We start from the raw sequence: 27,666 nt of genomic DNA on the forward strand, positions 1-27,666 counted from the left end.
GTCATGATTAGAGGCTCTTATTGGCATTTCATGGGTAGGGGCCAGGGATGCTTCCAAACCTGTATAATACACAGCCCAAGATGTCAATAATGCCAGGATTGAGAAGCCCTGTGTCTTCTGAGACCCTGAAAGTTTCACCTGTGACAACTTACAGTACCTATCTGCTTTGTATCCACACCTTAAGTTACCGATTTGACAGATGTGTATCAAATGCCTATAGCTCTCGATCAGGCATGAAGTAAAAAAAAAAAAAAAAAAAGGCTACACCTTTCCTTTGCTTTGCACTTCGTTCACCAAAATAAGTTCCTCAGAAGAGAAAGTGCAATACAGAGAGTATCTTGTATAAAAAAAAAAAAAAAAAAATCCCAGCAGGTAGCTAAGCACCAAGCACATAACTACATATAGGGCTCTGGTCATTTCTGATGAAATGAGTGAGAATGTGAATGAATAGGGCCTCCTGGAATAAATCCGAAGTTCTTTTTTTAAAAAAAAATAAGGTGAGGGAAGGTAAGGAAAGTGATAGACATGAAAGGGAGAGAAAATGGCTGGAGGTAGTTTGGTTAAGTGTGCTCTCTGGAACACTGTAGAGTTTCCCCCATAGAAAGAGATTACAAACGGTCGTTCAGTTCCAGGTCAGCCCAGAAAAGCTTAGTTAACCATAATCCGGCTGGCGCTATAAAACTGCAGGAGTCGAGGGGTACATGGTCCCTGAGGTTTGTAACTTGGAAGAACAAAGGACAAAGAGATGATCTGTCCCTTCCCTGTCTCCTCTCCCCCATCTGCAGACCCCCAACCCCCTGCTCTATACCACCTCTCTTAGAGGTAAGAGTAATCCTAGAAAACTAACTAGCATATTAAAAAAAAAATTAAAAGTAATGTACACAAAAATGCAAAGTGTAGCCCCGGAAATAAAATAATACCTCAGACCCAGATCCCCCAGGCTCCTTTTGTAGAGACAAAGTCACTGTTTACTACATTTCTTCCAGAAATACTCTCTGCACATACTCAAACATATACATGCATATATGCATGTATCTTCTTTCAAATTATATCCAGAAATGGAAATATACAATGCAATCTGTTCTTCACTTTCTTTTTACTCATAAATCTACTTTATTTCTTTAATGACTGTGGAATATTCCATGGTATGGATGGAATATTTGTATCAACATTAGGATGGCTCCTAGGAATACTCTGAAACAGCAAAAGTTCATCTTTCCCCTCTTATGACCTAGTATCCCTCCCTCCATCCCCCTTGTAGAGCTTCCCTGAACCCTTCACCTTCTCTCTCTTGACTGGTTCTACGCTATCCTTTTTCCCAAAGCGTCCACCCTCCAAAAGCATGGACTTCCTCACACCAATAAATACACTCACCTTTTTCAGAGTGGCTGGCCTGACTTACCTTATTCTGAAAGAAAGCAATCTGATTTCGCACTAATTATTATATGAATTGCTGCCAACTCCTTAACCCACACATTTAGAAAGATGTTTGTTAACTAAGTTGAACTCATTATTGGAATTCCAGAGAGAACAACAATTAAAAAAAAAAAAAAGGCAGAACAGAAGCTATCAAGAGCACACAATTTGGAGTAGAGGTCAGCCATACTGGCTATTGTCTCATGCCAGAAAATCTAGACATAGAGCTTTCTCTAATTAACGATATTTTGGGCAGTTTTTTTGTTTCCTCTAGCTGAAAGTCAAACTATTCTTCAAAAGCTCTGAGATTTTTCACAATACTCTTATTCAGTAGGTGTCCTGGAAAGAGTAGGCCAGCTGTCTATAGGTGTGGGCCATTCGTAAACAGGTGTCCATAACATATGGACCCACCATTCCCAGCCTGCCACCAGTAAATTGAGAAAGAGCAGAAAAGAACATTTTGTTTAACTAAACTCTCCATTATGCCTCTTATGAAATCTTATAGGCCATATAAAAATACCAATATCTCTTCATCAGATGCACAAAAAAATGGCTTGAGTCGCTACTGGCATCTTTTGCTATGTTACAGGCAAAAAGAACTGGTTCCCTTTCACTAGGGACAGAATTGCTGCAGATTCATTTCTGAAATAATATCCTGTTTGGAGACAGACCCAAAGTAAATGCTGAAGTAACCTGGTACCACAGAGCTCTGAGCATGATTTATATTCGTGGGATTCTTTTGCAATCCTTTATAAAACTTGACTAATTTTTCTAAGAGGGCTTAAACAAACTTGTGATTTGATTATGTGAAATTTTGCTTCTTTTATGATCTTATTTTTCCTTTTTTCAGTTTCCTATCAAACATTTTGGCTTATAAACCATGTGCCTGATGCTCTGCCTATACCTATATGAAAATTATCCACAGTTTGTCCCAAGGTTATCAAGTATGAGATATCGTATTCCAAGGATTTCTATCACATTCTATTCCTTAGGGGCATATTACTATAGGACATATGCTCCAGGAAAGAAATCTGTCCCTCATTCGTTGGAATAGCCAGGGAGGGATTTTAGCTGGATTCATGTGAGCTGAGCGGGTGCAGGGGGAGAGTGTGTCGTCTTGCATTCAGCAATGGCCAGCAGCATTACTGCCGATGGCACATCCAGCTGAAGAGTGATGCTGAATAAGCTTTGCTAACAGTATTCAGGAGAAAAGAATGCAAACAGAGAGTAAACACAGATCGGTTTCAATTTCTGAAAAGAAGAGAAACACAACCTATGAATATTCCCATCAACTAAGCACAAGCTCTCAGCTAAGACCTAAAAATGCATAGATGAAAGAGACAAAGGCCCCTCTCCTAAGAGATCACAGATGAGTGGGGAGGAAAAATCATTGAACAATCACAACTGAATGGAGAAGGTCTGCACTAGGCAGTGGTGGTGGTGGAAAGAAAGGATGGGAGGAACTGGAGAGATTTGGAGAGGAGTTTCAACGCGACTGCATGTGGAGAGACAGAAGCTCAGGAGCGGAGGATAACTGAAGTTTCTACTCTGGCCACTGTGTGTCCAGTGATAACATTAAATAAGATGGGGAATGAAGAAGAATAAAAGGAATGGACCATGAGTTCAAGTTTGGGATGTGCTGACCCCCAGATGCCCACAGAACATCATGGCCGACTATGAACTTCAACCCTTTAAAATTTATATTAACTTTAAATTATTCCTATTAAAATAAATAGATCTTTTCTTCACAAAGATTCTTTATGAAATCTTAATCCGAAGACAGAAAAAGAATGTCATCAAATATGGAAGAAGTTTGGTTCTTGTAGATCTACTCCACAGAGCAAATGGTGATCATCACTGATAGTAAATAAGACACATAAAAGAGTTGACTGTTAGCCTATGAGCTTAAGGACAAGGAGAGCCCTAACTATAAACTGTGTATCCTCAATTTGATCAAAGCAAAGTCAGTAACAGTACATTAAAACCATACTCTGAGAGTCATAATTTCAACTATGAGTTAAAAACCAAAACCTATCTTTTAAGTGTTCATGTAAATATCCTTTGCCGGTGTAAACACAGAATAACTCAAGTGCAAGACTTCACAGAATGACTTATGTGTGGTATACAGTCCAGAGCACAGCCTGTGGCAGCCAGACAGCCAGGGTTCAAATCCCAGTTTTGCAGCCCTGAGACCTTAGGCAAGAAGAATAAACTCTCTGAGGCTATGTTTCCTAAACTGTTTCTGCTTCTCGTGGTAAGATATGACTTACTCCTAGATAGGCACGACCAAGTATACACATAAAATATGAAGCTTTCATCCTGTAAGATAGTGTCACCCAACAGAGATACAATGTGAGCCACATATTATATTTAACTTTGCTAGTAGGTACTTTTAAAAAGTTTCTTTTTAATCTAGCGAAATGAACTTAATAATATATTTTTAACTCAGCAGATCCAAATTGTCATTTCAACATGTTATTGATATAAAATTATTAATGGAATAGTTTACATATTTTTTAGCTAAGTCTTCAAAATCACTGTACAATTTATACTTACAGCACATCTCAATCCAGATGCTAAACATCATCTGAAATACTTGGTACAGTTGAAAAAGTAGATTCACATGTCCCAAACATAGTAAAATTTTTCCAGTAACTGAATTGAGTATCAGTGTTTACATTTAAACTAAGTAAAATTAAGTGTTCAATTTCTCAGTTACACCAGCCACCTTTCAAGTAGGCAGTAGTCACATGTGGCCAGTGGCTACCATGCTACACAGCTGAGTGCTAAGGTAAAAAAATTACTCTGGGTCAGGCTATGCCATCACTTGCAGGCACCACAAGAGAACTCAGATATATACACAGCATAAACAACTGAATTGAGACTGGAGATGTGCAGAAACAAATCTTAAGCGCTAAGAAAAAGGACTGGAGAGAAAAGGAGAAGAAATAGCAGGCAGAGCCCACGAGAATACAGAAAGCAGAAGCAATCCGTTGTGGGTGTCTCACTTTCCCCTGCCCAAAACTGTAGACATATTTTCTGCTTTCCCTTCTGATCCAATGGAAGGAAATATTCCTGGATTCTACTGAAGGCCAACACTATACTTGTGCTTTGAATTCTATCCCCTTCTTTCCACCCTTCTCTAGAACTTTGCTCCTGCTGTAATCCCTCTCTCTTGTATCACCGGTTTCTCCTACTCTACCAGATCAATTCCATCAACGTTAATTAAAACACGCTTTCGTAGCTCCCGTATTTAAAAACAAAGATGAAAAATACAACAAAAATATTTTGATCTTAGACTACTTCCATCTTCAGTGCCATTTCTCTTTGCCCTTCACAGCAAAACTTCTTAAATGATTATCTCTATTCACTATTTCCAATTCATCCCCTCCTCTCTTACCTTCTTAATTCTCTCTCATCTCAGTAGACCCACCTTTGCTTGTTCCTCCTCTTCCACCAGGCCTCTAAAGGTTGGAGGTCTTTGAGAAACCTCCATACCTACCATTTTGATCCAGCAATCCCGCTACTGGGTATCTACCCAGAGGAGAAGAAATCAACATATCAAAAATATATCTGCACTAGTATGCTTATCACAGTACTATTCGCAATAGCAAAAATACGGAATCAACCTAAGTGTCCATCAACAGATGACTGGATAAAGAAAATGTGAGAGATATAAAAATATATATATATATTCCTATCACTGATTAAAGGAACTTCAATAGACTTATTCATAGCTATTAAGTATATTTACATAAAACCATTTTATTTGTCAATATTAAGGGTTGTGCTATTTCTCCACCTGCCTTTCCTAGTCAATAAAATTTTGTTAAAAGGACAAAAGTTGAAAATTGTAACCTCAGCAATCCCTAACTTTGAGGACTTACCCCCTGATACAAATGTTCATGCATATGCATATTTCATCACAGATGCAGACAGATGCCCTTGCATCTATGTATACATATACACATACACCATGGAATACTACTCAGAGAAAGAATAAAATCATATCTCTTCAGCAATGTGGATGGAACTGGAGGCCATTATCGTTAAGTGAAATAACTCAGGAAGTCAGATACCACATGTTCTCATTTACAAGTGGGAGCTAAATAATGTGTACACGTGGACATACAGAGTGGAATAATAGACACTAGAGACTTGGAAAGTGGGGAGGGTGGGAGGGGATGACAGATGAGAAATTACCAAATGAGTACAGGGTATACTAATGAGTACAGTGTATACTATTGGGGTGACAGTTACACTAAAAGCCTGGACTTCACCACTGTGCAATATATGTATTTAACAAAACTGCACCTGTACCTTCTAAGTCTATAAAAAATAAAAATAAAAAATTGAGGTTAGAGAGCTTCAGGCTTGGTACTGGGCCACTTCTCATTTCTATCTAAACTTTCTCGCTGGGTGATCTCACCTTATTCCAGGGTTGTAAATGCCATCTAGGTGCTGATGACTCTCACATTTATGCCTCTTCTCTGCCTTCTCCCCTGAGTTTCACACTAGTAGAGAGAACAGCTTAACGGCCACCTCCATTTAGATGTCCACATCCAACCAAAATGTGTCTACCTTTAATTTATCCCTTCCCTAGTCTTCCTCATCTAAGCTGACTAGCCATTCCACTCACTCATTTACTAGAAACAAAATTCTAGGAGACGTTCTTGTTTTCCCTACTCCTTCATTACAAACATTTCATCCTTCGACACGTTTTATTGGATCTATCTCCAAAGCAAAACTTAAATTCATCTTCTTTTCTCCATTTCTATGGCCACCAGCTTAGTCCAAACCACCCTATCTCACGTGTCTCCTGTACTCATTCTCTGTGTACATTCTTGCACCATAAAACCCATTTTTCCTAGACATCAGCAAAGGTAGTCTTTTTGAAAATGCAAATTAAATTGTATCATACCTTTACTTCAAAACTTTCATGACAGTGACAGTAAAATCCTAGCTCTACCATGGCCCTGCCTAGTCTCTCCTACTAAATCCTACACCAGTTCCCCTTTTGCTCAGTCCAGCTTTCTCTCCACTGATGACACACCATGCTCCTTTTCACTGCAGAACTTCCCCACTTGCTACCCCTTCTGCCTTGAGCCTAAATAGATGGCTTCTACTTAGACATGAGCCACATAAATGCCAATAGGAGAGACAAAATCTTCCTTACAAATGATTCTAATCCTCTTTTACCACACAGGAGCATGGAGACCCAGGACCCAAATCCCATACCATAAGGTTTGCCTAGAAAGATGCTAACTGGAAAACATTCAAAGTAGGCAATATTGTATGTCCATTTGCAATCTGGAACATCTAACCAATCGACGTCTGTTGTGTGGACAGTCACAGCCTTACCCTAAACATATAAAACATAGAAACAAATGCCTGTACCTTTACTCCAGTCAATCGTGGAAAATCAGTACTGTTTAGGCTTTCAGAAAAGACATCACAACTCTGAGCAAGCCAGTCCTTTCAGATTGACACCTCAGTCATTCATAATTTTCTCAACCTTTCCTTTCCCATAAGAAAAAAAAAATAAACTCTCTAGCATTTCAGCTCAAAATAAACTAACCAAAATTTCACTGGGAAGATGTTACCAAAGTATGACAAAGATACACCATAATTCTCAATCCTTCTAAACAGCTGGTAGATATTAAATTCTTCTGCAATGAGATTTAAAAAAAAAAATCTTTAACACATCTTTAAACTGCAAAACTGATGTTTCAGAATCAACTCTGTTTATTCTTGGCCTGCCATAAACTGTTAACATAGAAGACTGGAGCTTTACCAGTATATAAATAAGTTTATAAATTAAGAGAAACACTTTGCCATTTGAAACTAATAAATGGACAAATCAGAATTGAAAATATAAGAGATCAAAGAGAAATGTTCCTCTAAACTAACAAAGATATGGGATGAGAGTCAGTAGATCATCAAGGAATGAGGACTGTCAGTCCCTTTGCCCCATGGCTGTGGCCTGGAAAAAGTCCAGGCCTCCTGGGGGAGGCTCCTTGGCCTGCCTAGGGCGGTCAATCCCAGACGCTGGAGTTTCCAACCTGGGAAAGAGTCTCCGGCCCATGCAGGGCGCAGAAGTTAGAGCCACCTGACATGACATGGACGAGGGTCTCAACAGTGACCATCAAGAACCTGAAATCAAAACCCTTCTTCCCCACCCCAGCCCCATATTCTATCATCCTTTACATCCTTATGTGCATCTGGAAGGAGGTAAAGAAAGTCTCACACTAACCAAGCCTATTTATTTCTAGAGGTCAAACTCAAGCCTAAGTAAGGAAAGAAATAATAAAGAAATCAAACATTTCTTACACAAATTATTTTATTACTAACCGCATATTCTTTCATGTATTCCTTCCCTGGTCTTCCTCATCTAAGCTAACTGGCCACACCACTCACCCATTTACTAGAAACAATATTCTAGGAGACATTCTTGTTTCCTCTACTCCCTCATTACAAACATTTCATTCTTCAGCATGTTTTATCCATCTATCTCCAAGGCAAAACTTAAATTCATCTTCTTTTCTCCATTCCAGTGGCCGCCAGCTTAGTCCAAACCACCATATCGTACCTGTCTCCCATACTCATATATAAGAATAAGTGCCCTTCGTATACACCATGGAATACTATGCAGCCTTAAAAAAGAATGAGTTCATGTCCTTTGCAGGGACATGGATGAAGCTGGAAGCCATCATTCTCAGCAAACTAACACAGGAACAGAAAACCAAACACCAGATGTTCTCACTCACAAGTGGGAGTTAAACAATGAGAACACATGGATACAAAGAGGGGAGCATCACACACCAGGGCCTGGGGGCGGGGGGTGGGGGAGAAAGGGGAGGGAGAGCATTAGGACAAACACCTAATGTATGAAGGGCTTAAAATCTAAATGATGGGTTGACAGGTGCAGCAAACCACCATGGCACATGTATACCTATGTAACAAACCTGCACATTCTGCACATGTATCCCAGAACTTAAAGTAAAATTTTTTAAAAAATTTTAAAAAAAGAATAAGTATTCTTGCTGAAAACTGCTATACATTCTAAAATAGCATTTTCTAAAAATCATATTACTGATTAAAGGAACTTCAATAGACTTGCTATTAAGTATATTTACATAAAACCATTTTATTTGTCGATACTAATCATTGTGCTATTCCTTCACATGCCTTTCCTAATCAAGAAAAGTTTGCCAAAAGGACAAAAGTTGAAAACTGTAACCTCAGCAATCCCTAACTTTGGGGACTTATCCCCCAGTACAAATGTTCATGCATATGCATATTTTCATCACAGATTCAGACAGATGCCCTTGCATTGATTTGAATACTTGCATAAATATTAATGTGTACAAATGCTTGCATGCAGAAAACCCATTTATGAAATATCCAATTGCATAAATGAGGTACATTAGATACTAACTGCATTAACATTTCAGAAAATACATGCACAAGTTTGCATGACAAAAAAAAAGGTACAATCGATTAGAAGAACCTAGATTCTCTCGATGTGTTTGCCATTCTGTGGGCATGAACTGGGGATCACTAGAAATGATTTGAAGCCTTTAGATTACTTATGGTTCACCATTTGCATCAGTTCCTCCTGACCCAAAAACTAATTAAGCCCTTTTTTATAGTAAATTTATAAATTGTTACCTGTGACCCTGAAAGAAAGTGTCAATTTTTTAAGCCATCAGATGCCCTTAAGAACTAGTTTTTTCACAACAAATATGACTCCAAAGTTATTTTCAGAAAATAGCCTCAAAACTTACCTGTACACTACTAGACTATATGACTGACTCACTCTCAGGAGTGGCAGGTAAATATAAACCTTAAAAAGTTACAGAAGAAGGCCGGGTGCGGTGGCTCATACCTATAATCCCAGCACTTTGGGAGGACAAGGCAGGTGGATCACCTGAGGCCAGGAGTTCAAGACCAGCCTGGCCAACATGGCTAAACCCCATTTCTACTAAAAATACAAAAATTAGCCGGGTGTGGTGGCACGTGCCTGTAATCCCAGCTACTTGGGAAGCTGAGGCAAAAGAATCACTTGAACCTGGGAGGCAGAGGTTGCAGTGAGCCAAGATCACACCATTGCATTGCATCCAGACTGGGTGACAGAGGGAGACTCCATTTCAAAAACAAAAAAAAGAAAATTACATAAGAAAATACAATAAAGCCTCACGGTTTGGTGAATTCAGATACAACACAAATGACATTGGCAGGTGTCCTCCACTCAGTTCTAGTTCTCAAGTGGGGACGGTTCTTATCTTGGGGAGATGAATGTTTAAGAAGCCATTTCCTTGTCACCAACTATGCAGAGTTTCTCAGTTCAGTATATGGCCAGCTGGGTACACTTATCAGTTTCACTATCTTTACTTTTGTATTTTTTGTAAAAGTACAGGTTGATTTTAAAATATGTTTTCATTAACGTTGAAATTTAAAAAAAGGCCCCATTTTACACTTCAACTTTTTGTGCCTGATTTATGAAATGATTGCAAGTTCTCACTCCCTGCTTCAGACTGGACTTTAGTCTCATCTGTGACTGAGCAAGACTTCACAGACAGGTCTACGGTCAAAACAAAAGGCAAAGAAGATGGGTTCTGAGCCCGAAGTATTCCTTCTATTATAGAGAGTGCCTAGGTCTCCTTGAAACTCAAATTCGGCTGTCATGAGAATATGACAAGCATCTCAGGAGCTGAAGGGATATATAAAGTGTTTGGGACTATTTCTGCCTAGTCTCAAAGGATGTGCTTTTTGATCAAAGAGTGTGCCACAGGGTCTTACTATTGTGCACTAACACAGACTCGTTAGTCATTCTCCTTGGCACACCACTCCACATTTTGAGCCTTCCACAGTGAAGTGAGTCCACAAAACTGAATTCTAGCCTGTGGAATATGGATGGACGTGACGTGCATGACTTCCAGACTGAACCTGAAACCCGTGCTATCCACGATGGGCCCGCTCTTTGCCTGACTGCACACCAGATGCAGAATGCCATGGCCCCACTGGATACCAGAGGTGCTAGACAGAAGGAGCCTGGATCCCTGAATGACTGCATGGAACAGAGCCCTTTTAAGCCCCCTCTCTGCTAACAAGCTGTGTTGGTTTGTAGTGTCAGAGTAAAATAAACCTCTATTGTACTGAGATCTGAAGGTTGTTTATTTCAGCAGCTAACTTCCTGACTCATATAAGGTGCAACCACAGCACATAAAATGCACCTACTATTTCGTTAACAGACAAATCTTTAAGACACAGCAACATTTCTATCAGGAACAAAATGGGAAGAGAGATCTAGGAGAGTATCAAGATAGGTCAAGAGTTGTGATTGGAAATGAATCTGGAAATAAACTGGCATGCTGTGCAATAGTGAAGCAAAGTGCCACACGATTTTATTTATTCGTTAAAACACTTACTGAAGGCCAATACATGCCAGGTACCATGTCTGGTGCTGGGGTTAAAAGTATTACTGGCCACATTCCCTGAGCTCAAAGAACCACAGTCTACCTGGCTGGAAAGAGAGGAAATTCAATCAGTCCTTCAACACAGTGTGGTAAGTATTATAAAAGTCACCCTGAGGAAGCGTCCACCATCTCCTCTCAGATGGAGATTTTGTATAATATACAACATGGGTATCAATAACAAAGAACACAACATAGATTCATTTCTGGATAAAAAATAACAGAAATTTTGAATCTTCTCAAGACTGTGCTTAACAGGACAAATGGCAACTGTGAGCCTACAAGTGATGCTAATATCAAGTAAGGCAGCAGACGATTATCAACATCTCTTCATCGAATTCACTAAGCACCACATGGAAGAATGCAGATAACAGAACTGAGAACACCCCCAAGAACATGCTCCCCTCGGTAGTGAGCCTTAAAATATTTGCATCGCCTGGAAATCACACGGACATTGGCAGATCTCCTCCTTTGCAAGGATACTGTGCAATGAGAGACTGAATCTGGAATCTGTGCCTTTTAATGAAATGGAAGCAGAATTAAAACACTGTTACCTCTTTAAATTAAAATACAGAATTTCAGAAGAAATATACGGTTTTCTCCATCTCATCTTAAATAATCTTGATGCTTATCACAATGCTTGTAAGGATGCAAAGAATCATTAGGAAATTATCTAAAAATCTTAGGGTCCTGAGTTCAAATTGCAAAATAGCTCATTGGTGAACTAATAATCTAAGAAGAATTTTTTTCACCTTCAATACATGAGAATCATTATAGGCCCAACTTCCACTCTTATCATTGGAAGTTCTATAATGGACATTAGCTTCCAGAAAAAAATTGCAGCACTATTTAATAAAGATATTATATCTAAAACTGTAAGGGATGGTAATCAAAATAATGTGCCTTCTAAAAAATCCAAATAAATATAAAATAAACTGTTGCAAATGGCAATAAATTTGAAGACTGGAAATACTGCTGCTACTTCTACAAATTCAAAATGACATGACTAATTAAAGCATTTCCATGCCAAAATCTTTCCTTCATTTTCAGTTTATTGCATAATAATAACAAAACTATCAATTATTAAGCACAATGACAAATCTTTTACTCATATTGTAAGAGCTAATATTTAATTATCATAAAAACTCTGCAAATATTTTCATTTCCATTTTACAGATGTGGAAACTTAGACATAATAAAGTGAATGAAACAGAATCACTTTATTATTCTATTTCCTATGGTAAAAGGGGCAATAAAAAAAAGATGTGGGCATCAGAACTCAAGTCTTTTCTGTCTCTCAAATCAGCTGTTTATGCCTAACAGGCTATTGCAAATGGAACCTAAAAAATGGTGGACAATGATTATGAAATCTGTATAAGCAGAATCCAAATTCAGTCTGCTTGTCACTCTGGCCCATGTCTTTTCTGTCCTGAATCACATAGTTAACTATGTCTGTTCCCCACTTCCTTTTACAATTAGGTCTGGCCTTAGAGCAAGAATTAAGTGAGAGCTTAAATCCAAGGGACAGCTCCTTCTCTAGTGTACAAACATTCCAAAAAGCAGAAGGCCAGCTGCCTCTTTCTTGGCAACTTCTCACTGAATCTAAATAAATAATGCAGTGTTTTCTGTGTTTTAATTTTCTTTAGGATTACCACTCATTATAGTTTAATTTCTGCCTGTTCTAATTATTGCCTTTTCTGACCTTGCAAATGACCTGGTAATCCAACACTGTTCAATAGGCTTGAACATCTCCCACCTTATGAATAAGCTTGGGTCGATTCTTTTTCAGCAGCAACATAAACACTAGCTCATATCACATACTCTTAAAAAGAACAAAAGCATAAGAAGGAAATGGGACCTTTCATCAAACATCCCGTTTTTTGCCTGGTATTAATCCGCATTTCAAAGCAAAACATTTTGGAATCCTTAGGAATAATTACCACCACTTTGCTTTCGATGTGTGATCTGGAAGGATTTAAAATTGCACCTGCCAAGTGCAGCCCAATGACATAGGCTCAGCTTTCTCCTGCCCTACATGAGGGCAAACAGACTTCCTCAACTCTCCCAAACCAGGCTAAACTGTTTTTCCCATGTCTCTCAATTACATGTTAATAAAATTCTTAAAGGCCCAAAAGGAAAGCCAATCACCCCTTGGTGTACCCATCTCCACTGAGAAAGCTCGATTTCACATTTTTATTTAACAGCAACTTTCTTCTGAGTCACGCAAAGGGCTTTTCCATCATGCATTCATTCATCCTCCCAACTTAAAATAAGCATCAGATATTATCATTCCCTTGAGAGATGTAGGAGAAAACAGGCATAGTGATTGAGGTACAATGTTCAGCTGAAACAGGTCACTTCAAAAGTTGAAAGAGCCAGGGGGTGGAGACAAGATGGTTGAATAGGAACAGCTCCAGTCTACAGCTCCCAGTGTGAGTGACACAGAAAACAGATGATTTCTGCATTTCCAACTGGGGGACTGGGTTCATCTCACTGGGGAGTGTCAGAAAGTGGGTGCAGGACAGTGGGTGCAGTGCACCAAGCGTGAGCTGAAGCAGGGTGAGGCATCACCTCACCCAGCATGCACAAGGGGTCAGGGAATTCCCTTTCCTAGTCAAAGAAAGGGGTGATAAACGGCACCTGGAAAATCGGGTCACTCCCACCCTAATACGGCACTTTTCCAACGGTCTCAGCAAACGGCACACCAGGAGATCATATCCTGTGCCTGGCTCACAGGGTCCTACACCCATGGAGCCTTGCTCATTGCTAGCACAGCAGTCTGAGATCAAACTGCAAGGCGGCAGCAAGGGTGGAGGAGGGGCGCCCGCCATTGCCCAGGCTTGAGTAGGTAAACAAAGTGGCTGGGAAGCTTGAAATGGGTGGAGCCCACCACAGCTCAAGGAGGCCTGCCTGCCTCTGTAGACTCCAACTCTGGGGGCAGGGCATAGCCAAACAAAAGGCAGCAGAATCCTCTACAGACTTAAATGTCCCTGTCTGACAGCTTTGAAAACAGTAGTGGTTCTCCCAGCACACAGCTGGAGATCTGAGAATGGACAGACTACCTACTAAAGTGGGTCCCTGACCCCCGAGTAGCCTAGCTGGGAGGCACCCCCCAGTAGGGGCAGAATGACACCTCACACAGCTGGGTACTCCTCTGAGACAAAACTTCCAGAGGAACGATCAGGCAGCAACATTTGCTGCTCACCAATGTCTGCTGTTCTGCAGCCTCCACTGCTGATACCCAGGGAAACAGGGTCTGGAGTGGACCTCCAGTAAACTCCAACAGACCTGCAGCTGAGGGTCCTGTCTGTTAGAAGGAAAACTAACAAACAGAAAGGACATCCACACCAAAAACCCATCTGTACGTCACCATCATCAAAGACCAAAGGTAGATAAAACCACAAAGATGGGGAAACACCAGAGCAGAAAAGCTGAAAATTCTAAAAATCAGAGCGCCTCTTCTCCTTAAAAGGAATGCAGCTCCTCACCAGCAATGGAACAAAGCTGGATGGAGAATGACTTTGATGAGTTGAGAGAAGAAGGCTTCAGATGATCAAACTACTCCGAGGTAAAGGAGGAAGTTCGAACCCATGGCAAAGAAGTTAAAAACCTTGAAAAAAATTAGACGAATGGCTAACTAGAATAACCAATGCAAAGAAGTCCTCAAAGGACCTGATGGAGCTGAAAACCATCGCACAACAACTACGTGACGAATGCACAAGCCTCAGTAGCCGATGCGATCAACTGGAAGAAAGGATATCAGTGATGCAAGATCAAATGAATGAAATGAAGCAAGAAGAGAAGTTTAGAGAAAAAAGAATAAAAAGAAATGAACAAAGCCTCCAAGAAATATGGGACTATGTGAAAAGACCAAATCTATGTCTGCTTGGTGTACCTGAAAGTGACGGGGAGAATGGAACCAAGTTGAAAAACACTCTGCAGGATATTATCCAGGAGAACTTCCCCAACCCAGCAAGTCAGGCCAACATTCAAAGTCAGGAAATACAGAGAACACCACAAAGATACTCCTCAAGAAGAGCAACTCCAAGACACATAATTGTCAGATTCACCAAAGTTGAAATGAAGGAAAAAATGTTAAGGGCAGCCAGAAAGGTCAGGTTACCCACAAGGGGAAGCCCATCAGACTAACAGCTGATCTCTCAGCAGAAACTCTACAAGCCAGAAGAGAGTGGAGGCCAACATTTAACATTCTTAAAGAAAAGAATTTTCAACCCAGAATTTCATATCCAGCCAAACTAAGCTTCTTAAGTGAAGGAGAAATAAAATACTTTACAGACAAGCAAATGCTGAGAGATTTTGTCACCACCAGGCCTGCCCTCAAAGAACTCCTGAAGGAAGCACTAAAAATGGAAAGGAACAACTGGTACCAGCCACTGCAAAAACATGCCAAATTGTAAAGACCATCGATGCTAGGAAGAAACTGCATCAACTAATGAGCAAAATAACCAACTAACATCATAATGACAGGATCAAATTCACACATAACAATATGAACCTTAAATGTAAATGGGCTAAATGCTCCAATTAAAAGACACAGACTGGCAAATTGGATAGAGAGTCAAGACCCATCAGTGTGCTGTATTCAGGAAACCCATCTCACGTGCAGAGACACACATAGGCTCAAAATAAAGGGATGGAGGAAGATCTACCAAGCAAATGGAAAATATAAAAAGGCAGGGGTTGCAATCCTAGTCTCTGATAAAGCAGACTTTAAACCAACAAAGATCAAAGAGACAAAGAAGGCCATTACATAATGGTAAAGGGATCAATTCAACAAAAAGAGCTAACTATCCTACATATATATGCACCCAATACAGGAGCACCCAGATTCATAAACCAAGTCCTTAGAGACATAGAAAGAGAATTAGACTCCCACACAATAATAATGGGAGACTTTAACACCCCACTGTCAACATTAGACAGATCAACGAGACAGAAAGTTAACAAGGCTACCCAGGAATTGAACTCAGCTCTGCACCAAGCGGACTAAATAGACATCTACAGAACTCTCCACCCCAAATCAACAGAATATACATTCTTCTCAGCATCACACCACACCTATTCCAAAACTGACCACATAGTTGGAAGTAAAGCACTCCTCAGCAAATGTAAAAAAGCAGAAATTATAAAAACTATCCCTCAGACCACAGCACAATCAAACTAGAACTCAGGATTAAGAAACTCACTCAAAACCGCTCAACTACATGGAAACTGAACAACCTGCTCCTGAATGACTATTGGGTACACAACGAAATGAAGGCAGAAATAAAGATGTTCTTTGAAACCAACGAGAACAAAGACACAACATACCAGAATGTCTGGGACACATTCAAAGCAGTATGTAGAGGGAAATTTATAGCACTAAATGCCCACAAGAGAAAGCAGGAAAGATCTAAAATTGACACCCTAACATCACAATTAAAAGAACTAGAAAAGCAAGAGTAAACACATTCAAATGCTAGCAGACGGCAAGAAATAACTAAGATCAGAGTAGAACTGAAGGAAATAGAGACACAAAAAACCCTTCAAAAAATCAAGGAATACAAGGAGCTGGTTTTTTGAAAAGATCAACAAAATGGATAGACCGCTAGCAAGACTAATAAAGAAGAAAAGAGAGAAGAATCAATAGACGCAATAAAAAATGATAAAGGGGATATCACCACCAATCCCACAGAAATACAAACTACCATCAGAGAATACTATAAACACCTCTATGCAAATAAACTAGAAAATCTAGAAGAAAAGGATAAATTCCTCAACACATACAAACTCCCAAGACTAAACCAGGAAGAAGTTGAATCTCTGAATAGACCAATAACAGGCTCTGAAATTGAGGCAATAATTAATAGCTTACCAACCAAAAAAAGTCCAGGACCAGATGGATTCACAGCCGAATTCTACCAGAGGTACAAGGAGGAGCTGGTACCATTCCTTCTGAAACTATTCCAATCAATAGAAAAAGAGGGAATCCTCCCTAACTCATTTTATGAGGCCAGCATCATCCTGATACCAAAGCCTGGCAGAGACACAACAAAAAAAGAGAATTTTAGACCAATATCCCTGATGAACATTGATGCAAAAATCCTCAATAAAATACTGGCAAACCAAATCCAGCAGCACATCAAAAAGCTTATCCACCATGAACAAGTGGGCTTCATCCCTGGGATGCAAGGCTGGTTCAACATACGCAAATCAATAAACGTAATCCAGCATATAAACAGAACCAAAGACAAAAACCATATGATTATCTCAATAGATGCACAAAAGACCTTTAAGAAAATTCAACAACCTTTCATGCTAAAAACTCTCAATAAATTAGGTACTGATGGGACATATCTCAAAATAATAAGAGCTATCTATGACAAACCCACAGCCAATATCATACCGAATGGGCAAAAACTGGAAGCATTCCCTTTGAAAACTGGCACAAGACAGGGATGCCCTCTCTCACCACTCCTATTCAACATAGTGTTGGAAGTTCTGGCCAGGGCAATCAGGCAGGAGAAGGAAATAAAGGGTATTCAAGTAGGAAAAGAGAAAGTCAAATTGTCCCTGTTTGCAGATGACATGATTGTATATCTAGAAAACCCCATTGTCTCAGCCCAAAATCTCCTTAAGCTGATAGGCAACTTCAGCAAAGTCTCAGGATACAAAATCAATGTGCAAAAATCACAAGCATTCTTATACACCAACAACAGACAAACAGACAGCCAAATCATGAGTGAACTCCCATTCACAATTGCTTCAAAGAGAACAAAATACCTAGGAATCCAACTTACAAGGGATGTGAAGGACCTCTTCAAGGAGAACTACAAACCACTGCTCAATGAAATAAAAGAGGATACAAACAAATGGAAGAACACTCCATGCTCATGGGTAGGAAGAATCAATATTGTGAAAATGGCCATACTGCCCAAGGTAATTTATAGATTCAATGCCATCCCCATCAAGCTACCAATGACTTTCTTCACAGAATTGGAAAAAACTACTTTAAAGTTCATATGGAACCAAAAAAGAGCCCACCTTGCCAAGTCAACCCTAAGCCAAAAGAACAAAGCTGGAGGCATCATGCTACCTGACTTCAAACAATACTACAAGGCTACAGTAACCAAAACAGCATGGTACTGGTACCAAAACAGTGATATAGACCAATGGAACAGAACAGAGCCCTGAGAAATAATGCTGCATATCTACAACCATCTGTTCTTTGACAAACCTGACAAAAACAAGAAATGGGGAAACAATTCCCTATTTAATAAATGGTGCTGGGAAAACTGGCTAGCCATATGTAGAAAGCTGAAACTGGATCCCTTCCTTACACCTTTTACTAAAATTAACTCAAGATGGATTAAAGATTTAAATGTTAGACCTAAAACCATAAAAAACCTAGAAGAAAACCTAGGCAATACCATTCAGGACATAGGCATGGGCAAGGACTTCATGTCTAAAACACCAAAAGCAATGGCAACAAAAGCCAAAATTGACAAATGGGATCTAATTAAACTAAAGAGCTTCTGCACAGCAAAAGAAACCACCATCAGAGTGAACAGGCAACCTACAGAATGGGAGAAAATTTTTGCAATCTACTCATCTGACAAAGGGCTAATATCCAGAATCTACAATGAACTTAAACAAATATACAAGAAAAAAACAAACAACCCCATCAAAAAGTGAGTGAAGGATATGAATAGACACTTCTCAAAAGAAGACATTTATGCAGCCAAAAGACACATGAAAAATGCTCATCATCACTGGCCATCAGAGAAATGCAAATCAAAACCACAATGAGATACCATTTCACACCAGTTAGAATGGCGATCAGTAAAAAGTCAGGAAACGACAGGTGCTGGAGAGGTTGTGGAGAAATGGGAATACTTTACACAGTTGGTGGCACTGTAAACTAGTTCAACCATTGTGGAAGTCACTGTGGGGATTCCTCAGGGATCTAGAACTAGAAATACCATTTGACCCAGCAATCCCATTACTGGGTATATACCCAAAGGATTATAAATCATGCTGCTATAAAAACACATGCACACGTATGTTTATTGCAGCACTATTCACAATAGCAAAGACTTGGAACCAAGCCAAATGTCCAACAATGAAAGACTGGATTAAGAAAATGTGGCACATATACACCATGGAATACTATGCAGCCATAAAAAATGATGAGTTCATGTCCTTTGTAGGGACATGGATGAAGCTGGAAACCCATCATTCTCAGCAAACTATCACAAGGACAAAAAACCAAACACTGCATGTTCTCATTCATAGGTGGGAATTGAACAATGAGAACACATGGACACAGGAAGGGGAACATCACACACCGCGGCCTGTTGTGGGTTGGGGAGAGTGGGGAGGGATAGCATTAGGAGATATACCTAATGTTAACTGATGAGTTAATGTGTGCAGCACACCAACATGGCACATGTATACATATGCAACTAACCTGCATGTTGTACACATGTATCCTAAAACTTAAAGTATAACAATAAAAAAAAAGTTGAAAGAGCCTTACGAATTTATGACATAATCCATATAGCATAGGAAGTTATTTCTTGTTTCTTACCCACATGTCCTGCTACAATGCAAAGATAACTTCCTTTGCCTTTAACTAGGGTCAAGTCCTCGATTCCTTACACACGTAAAACTAAGTCATTCAAAACTATTCAGTTACTGGGATCCTACTTCTCTGTATTCTGACTTTAAGAGTCAAAGGTAAATGGCCTCAAGCAAGCATCCTCATAAGCTGGCAAAAAATGGTAATTCCAGACAGTGTCCTGAGGACAACAGGGACCCAGGGCCATCTCTTGGATCATCTATATCCACTAAAATGACCTGTGCTAGTCAATCAATGTCTACGTTCTAGTCTCTGGTCTGTTTAATGAACAAGAGGCGGTTAAGTTTTGGAGTCAAAGTTAGCTACCTTATGGTTCACCATCTAACTTTCAGACACACAGTCAATAAAAACAACAAAAGTTAAGGCTTAACTGTATTTAAATATAGTTAAATATAGGCCGGGCGCAGTGGCTCAATGCCTGTAATCCCAGCACTTTGGGAGGCCGAGGCAGGCAGATCACCTGAGGTCTGGAGTTCAAGACCAGGCTTGCCAACCTGGTGAAACCCCGTCTCTACTACAAGTACAAAAATTAGCCAGGCGTGGTGATGGGTGCCTGTAATCCCAGCTACTTGGAAGGCTGAAGCAGGAGAATCACTTGAACCTGGGAGGCGGAGGGTGCAGTGAGCCAAGATCGCATGACTGCACTCCAGCCTGGGCGACACAACCAAGACTCTGTCTCATAATAAAATAAAATAAATTATATAAATAAATAAAATTAAATATAATAATTGGTTTACCAGAACACCCCACATTGCAGACATTTTAGTTTAACTGAGATTTTTTGTGTTTGCATGAGAACTAATGTAGCATTTCTCTCTATATTTGTATGAGAACTAATGCAGCATGCAAGGCTAAAGGCATACATATTTATATGGGTTTGCACTCTCTCACACCTGCCAACCTGAGAGCATGTCTGAGACTAGCTATACCAGGCTTGTATCACAGTTGGAGCGTGAGCACACCATTGCCCAATTTACAAACCACACAGACACCTTTGCTCAACATTTGTCATTCAATTCTAAATCAATGCAATAAAAGTGCCTAAGTTACCTGTTTAATTGGCATCGCTTCAACATACAGAGATACAAGAAATCATAATTGTTTCCCTTTTACTCTCCAAAAGCAGACATGTACAAATCCTAGTGCCATAATCATACCCGGCTCAACAGTCAGACATAAGAGGCCACAAGATCCCATATGACAATTAGAGTGAAATCCAATCCACATAAGGGCCAAGTTGACCACAGGACTAGATTAAGCACTTTCAATATTTAAACAAACAATAACCCTAAAATGTAGGGTTATTTCCTTACTAAAAAATACTTTTTAGTTACTCTTCAAAACTTTCAGGATAAAATTAGTATTTGCAGCTCATTAAACACCACACAGTCTCATTCTTCATTCCTGTACGTGCAGTTTCCCTACATGCAAAGTTTTTTGCCACCCACCATTCACCACTGCCAAGTCCTCACTTGTGTCTATCCTTATTCATTCTTAAAAACTCATCTCAGGACACTTTCTTCTGTAAGCCATCTGGGACCGTCACCAAACCCCAGCTAGGGTTAGGTGCCTTACTCTGTACTCCAAAAATTCCCACTCTTAACACACTTACCAGGCTATGTTGTGTGTTCTGCATTGACGGCTGTGCTTAGATCTTGTATCCTCAGCTCCTAAGATAGTGTCAAGCTCAGAAAAGGTACCTTCAGAGAATGGAGGAACAAGTAAAGTAAGCATATTCTGAAGGAGAAAAAGCATCAACCCTTAATAACATCATGCATCACATGAATAAACCACATGTAAATTGTCTGGAAAAATGCAAAGCCTTCTTATATCCCAGCACATAAAGGAACATCTGAATGAGATTCTCCTTAGGGATGAGAAGAAAGTCTGGTTCCCAGTGTTAAGAAATTTGGAATTTCAAAATTTGGTCCTAATACTCACCATGCAGACCCCAAAATGCCGTTTAAGAACACACTAGCTTCCGTACCGACAAAAAGAAACCAAAATCTTTGGACATTTGCTCTATGGCACGAGGGCTCCAGATATAACATATAATCAATGCTCCCAAAATCCTGGTGTAGAGGATTCAAGTACTGGACTTTGAGGTCAGAAAAAAGAAAAACAAACCAACAAACTTGGACTCCAATCCCAGCTCTGTTCTTTACTGATTGTATGCAATTAAATAATTCATTTATCCTCTCTAAATGCCAGTTTGCTCATCAGTGAAATGAGAATAATGACAAGTATTTCCAGGGATTGTTGCTAAAAATAAGTGAAATAACAAACATGAAAGATGGCCCAACACACAAGAGCCCTTCATGAATGTTCGTTCTCATCTCTTCCCTCTATTCGTGTATGTGGGTGTCATCTATGTACGAACAGGGATGCACAGATGATTGACAGGCCCCTGCTTGAGTCTTGAACAGCTAAATGAGGACAAGGAAGGTGAGAGGCAGCCCTTATAGGCTGTATGAGCAAGGAGCCAATCATGTTTCCTCCAAAGTCTATATGTTGTTTCTGCACATGGAAATTGGATTTTCAAATAATCTTTTCATCTTTTCAGGAGCTCACTATGAAAATCTATGTTTTCAAGAAGCTGTGGCCCTCGTGCTACTGGTAGTTAGCAGGATGAAGCTGAGTCAAGGAACACACAAAGACCTTCAGAGGTTTTTCAAATATTCCATTTCTTGAGCCAGGAGTAGCTACGTGGCTACCCATTTTATTATTTTTGTTTTTTGTTTGTTTGTTGGTTTTGAGACAGGATCTCGCTCTGTCACCCAGGCTGAAGTGCAGTAGTGTGATCTCAGCTCACTGCAACCTCTGCTTCCTGAGTTCAAGCAATTCTCCCACCTCAGCTTCCCAAGCAGCTGGGACTACAGGTGCACGCCACCACACCCGGCTAACATTTGTATGTTTGGTAGAGACGAGGTTTCACCACGCTGTTGGCCAGGCTGGTCTCAAACACCGCGCCAGTCCCATTTTATTATTCTTTAAACTGGACATATTTTCTATCAACTGTTTTGTATGTGTAACATAGTCCACAATCTAAAAGTGGGGTAGAGTCTTAATATCAGGAGGCTGGAATCAGGGATTCTAGATGTGGAAATCCTGGCAGCATTTAACAAAGGATAACATTTATTTTTTTGCCTCCTAAACTGATGGGTTTTTTTGAATCGTTAATAGCTACTTCTGTGGAACCCATACAAGTGCCAGGAGGCTCACCACCCCAAGATCCCCAGAAACTGACTGACTCCAAAGAATTTGGTAGTGAGACATACAAAGGTCCCCTAAAAAATAACCAGGAGTACAGGGTGCATCCTGAGAATAGGATGATGCTGATAATATCTGAAGGATTTACAGTTTAATACTTATGAGTCCTTTTTTGAATACACCTTGAAAGTCTGTTTCTGAATGACTGGGAATTTCAGCAATGCCTGTGGATGTGAGTTTCAAAGAGTCATATGTCGAAAACAAAAGGCAACCTGGACTAGAGATCAGAATGCCTCGGTGCTAGCCCTGAGTGTTTCATAGAGAGCATTAGGGGAGTTGTAGGGTAACTTTCAAAGTATTCAGGCAGCACAGATTTAAGATGAGACGGTACTTTGTCTGACATCCTCATATCCTCATTGGCTAGAACAGCAAAACATAGGCTATTGTATGAGGGCAGGCTAGAAAGCGTCAAACTCACCTGCTCCCCTCTTCTTGTGCCTTCTCTTAGGACAACATTCCCCTCCCCACCCCACTACCTCCCAGTTTTTGGTGTATGTATGACAACTACAAAATAATTTAACTAAATATTTAACTTCTAAAGATATAATTGTAACAGTCACAGTAATAATCGATGGAGTAATCTGCAAAAGTAAAACAGCACTGATGAGCTTCATAGTTGTTTATTATCATTGTGCCAGGCTTTGCTATTTACAAATCACAGCCATTGACATTTTTACTGAGAAATCACACACACACACACACACACACACACACACACACACACACACACACACACGGTGTCAGGAGACAAAAGGGTAATAGTGTAGGAAGCAGATGGAAGGACGGCTTCATAGCAGACTGAGCACATGCTTCATGCGTAAGTGAGGTAAGGGGCACTCAAAATAGAAAAGAATTCAACAAACTTACACAGAAGTCTGCAATCAGACAATCTAACAAACACCGAATTATTTTCAGGTTATCTGTATGTCTTATGCTTTAGAGCAGGGGTGTCCAATCTTTAGGATTCCCTGGGCCACACATAAAATACGTTAACACTAACAAAAGGTCCATGTATAAATCTCATAATGTTTTAAGAAAGTTGATGGATTTGTGCTGGGCCGCATTCAAAGCTGTCCTGGGTCCCATGTGGCCCAAGGGCCATGGGTTGGACAAGCTTTAGAGTTGAGTGTTGTTCCTATTTTTAAATTTCTTTCATTTAGGGGTAAGTATCATCTTTTTTATAGAATTTAGAGTCTTTAATGGTTTGCATCTAACCCTGGAAGCAGAAATAATAATGGGATAGAGGTTAGAAGCAATGTAAATAATCTTAACCATCTGTCCGGCCTCTTGCTAAATATTTCATGCCTTTCAACCAGTAACATAAAGCCTAGGATCAGAATCCAATATGCTAGTCAGTTTACTCCAAATAACCCAGTGGTGTAGTTTATTTCATTATACCCATGACACTAGACCTTTCCTTTTATAAATATCAAAAAATATTATTTTCTCCCTTAAGTAAATCAAGTAAATAATGGCTTACCCTTCACAGTACTCAGTTATTTAATGTATCAAATGCCTTATCTGGCAAAACCTGAACGTGAAATAGTTATGGAAGTGTTTACAATAAAGGCACAGGGGTGGACAAGAACAAGTTTTGGAGAAAATGAGGGGAATAAATGGTTAACTGCCAGCAGACACACACTCACGCTGGAGGACACAAAAAGGTTCACAGCAGTTGTTAAATTCATTTAGAGAAACTCACTTTATTTCTCCAACAGAGCTCTCACCAGCTAATCTGTATTACAACCTGCAGGATTCTTAATATTCTCAGCAGGATCAAGATTCGGGCCACACTGATTCAGCTATTTAATCTTGCAAGAGAACAATATTTGGCAGGAAAAGACCCCACAGCACTGAGGGGATGTCCCAGTGGTTTGTCGTTAACACAGACTGGGCCAAGAACGCCAAAGGTGGAAACCAAACAGCACTAAAACCAATGTTTCTCTTTTCCTTTCACTAGCTCTGTCCTCAAACACATATGTGTACTCTACGCATACGTGGCAAACACATATGTCACATGTGCAAAGACAGCTATTTCAGATGCATGTATGTTTTTAAAAGGCAAAATATTTCCTGAATATTTTGGGCCCTGTCATGAAAAATTTAAAATTCAAAAGTATTGACTTCCTCTTTTCCTATCTGAATACCTTTATTTCTTTGTCTTGCCTGATTGCCCTGGCCAGAACTTCCATTCTCAGCAAACTAACCCAGGAACAGAAAACCAAACACTGCATGTTCTCATTCCTAAGTGAGAGTCAAACAACGAGAACACATGGACACAGGGAGGGGAACATCACACACTAGGGCCTGTTGGGGGATGGGGGAAAAGCGGAGGAAGAGCATTAGGACAAATACCTAATGCATGCGGGGTTTAAAACCTAGGTGACGGATTGATAGGTACAGCAAACCACCATGGCACATGTATACCTATGTAACAAACTTGCACATTCTGCACATGTATCCCAGAACGTAAAGTAAAAAATAAAAAGAAATTCAAAAGTATCACTCACAGGTTGGAGGCAGGAAAAGAGATGAAGGAACCACGGCCGGAGTTTCACTTTCAAACTGTTTAATCTTCTTAAGCATTGAAAATCGAAATAGTAAAAACATATTTATGAATTTTTAATGTATACAAATTTTTAAGATACTGATTTTTTTAACCATCTTGAAATTAATAAGCTGAACAACACTCTTCTATACTTGAACATTTGCAATGTTTTATATAGAATACTGTGGTTTGATTTCCTTTTGTGTTTTGTATTTTTTCTGTTGAGGACGTCTTTATTTCTTTATTTAAATGCCTGTTAAGCGATTTAGATGGTTTGACTTAATTTTTTGTGGTATTTTCTGGAATACTGATAGGCAAATAGGGAATAAAGAAAACAGACATACAGTAGTGGACAAACTTAAAAATAAGATGTATAGCCTCTATTATTAAACAAAGATTATAAATCACTCTTGAAATCAATGATTCAGTGAAGTTTTTAACAACTAATAAAATAGTATGACTCGTGTTCAATTCCTTTCCCTCCTAAACCTGAGTTTGTTACCCTCTGATATTAACACAGCATTTCCCTCTATCTGGCATTTCTCCCATTTAGAACATTAGATGTATTATCTCATATACAGAGCTTGTTGCTCTAACATTGTCTGCTGCCTGTCAGGCTAACTACAAGCCGCAGGGCATCAGGGGTCATCTGTGCTTTATTCCTCATTAATCCCACCTCCTAGCAATGTGCCCGGCACATAGTAAACACTTTAAAACATGTTTGTCAAGTCAATAATTAAGATCTCAAAAGTGGTACCATCTAGAAATGTTTGTTTTGGATTTATAGATGCCCAAATTATGCACATTTGAAACTACGATAACCACTCCTTCAACAATCCTGCCTCAACCTATATTTCAGGAATGGGATCTCTCCCTGCACTCTAACAAGGAGACGCCGGGTGTTCCTAACCTTATATTCATCTCTTCCCTTCCTTCTGCCTCTTCTCCCTCATAAACACTTTTACATCCAACCGAGGCCCTCATGCATCCTAGGATGAACATGAAACACATCCAGAAAAGTGGTTTTTCACTTTTTCTGAAATCCACACGGCCTGACGCAAGGTCATGTCCAGACCCAATGTTTCATGAATAAAGGTGTATACGTGTCAGGTAACTGTGAAGGTAATTTCTACTTCTGTCTTATACTTTACAGTCAAAGCCCCAGATTCTGGAGGATTTAAACATGATCAAGAAATGCCACTTATCATCAAAGGCCTCACCACAATTACACAACAAAAATAAATATTTCAATCACTTTGTTTATGGGAAATTGATTCTATCAAAAATGACAGTGTTAAGAATAATAGAATGGTTTTTAAGGTTTTTTCCTGTATTCTTTTTTTCTAAATCCATACTCTCTTTCCTGGTTTGCTAAACACAGGCAAATTCTAAGACCTTTATAATTCTAAGGATGCAATGATACAAAGCTTAATTCAAATGAGTTAAATATTCCTTTGTGGCCTGGTATGGTGGCTCATACCTGTAATCCCAGCACTTTAGGAAGCTGAGGTGGGAGGATGGCTTGAGCCGAGGAGTTCAAGACCAACCTGGGCAATATAGGCAAACCTTATCTCTATTCGAAAAAAAAAAAAAAAAAAGAAGCTGACTTTGTTACAATTGATATAGCCACAAAAGGAAAAATCAAAAATATAAAGAAGCAAAACACATGACTTCCTACTTCTTGTCCTTGGAACCAAATAGAGTTTGGAGGCATTTCACAAAAGCAATAGGTCCTTCAGACAGAAATTTAGATATCTTTGTGCAAGCAGCATTGCATGTGATTCTGTACAAAAGAGAAAAAGGCCACAAAGCAGGCCTGACAACCATGAATGGAAAGAAAGCTATAGAAGAAAATATGAGCAAAAAAAAAAAAGAAAGAAATGCAATTTTTATGACATAATCCTTCCAGGAAAATGCAAAGTAAATTAGAGAGCATAGTTGCATACTTAAAAAAAAAAAAAGACATTCTTGTTTCTAACTTCCAAATCATAAAATTTTCTCTAATTGTATAAACTTGGCTTAGATTACCAATGGATTTTGAATTAAATCTCTACACAATGTCTCCCTTGACTTATGACCCTCCAATAAGCTAAAATAACACTCAACTATTACTCTTAAGAACTAAGAAAACAACAGGTTTTAAACCTGCCTCTAAAACTTCATTGACATTATAATTATATGGCCTAATTATTAATGATAGTCACATCTGGGACTCCAAAAATATATACATAAGAGTTCTGGTTTTTCTTTAACATTCAGGATATTCTACTCACTGTGGCTATGTCCCAAAAGGTATAATAAAATCTGGAAGAAAA

General features: G+C 39.4%; 1 protein-coding gene across 2 annotated transcripts in view; it reads right to left on the reverse strand.

Annotated features, from left to right (window-relative positions):
- Positions 1-27,666, reverse strand: part of NEBL (nebulette) — a 180,079-nt gene that overhangs the window by 144,129 nt on the left and 8,284 nt on the right. Inside the window, exons 3-4 of one of the 2 annotated variants that reach the window (XM_063781456.1) lie at positions 25,314-25,380; positions 21,146-21,233 (exon numbers count right to left, since the gene is read on the reverse strand). The exons of the other annotated variant lie outside the window; for it this stretch is intronic. The gene's annotated coding sequence lies outside the window, so the exon portion shown is untranslated. The remainder of the gene's footprint in view (positions 1-21,145; positions 21,234-25,313; positions 25,381-27,666) is intronic. 2 annotated transcript variants of the gene reach the window in all.

This window comes from Pan troglodytes, chromosome 8 (genome assembly GCF_028858775.2).
Source record: "Pan troglodytes isolate AG18354 chromosome 8, NHGRI_mPanTro3-v2.0_pri, whole genome shotgun sequence".
Taxonomy (NCBI): Eukaryota; Metazoa; Chordata; class Mammalia; order Primates; family Hominidae; genus Pan; species Pan troglodytes.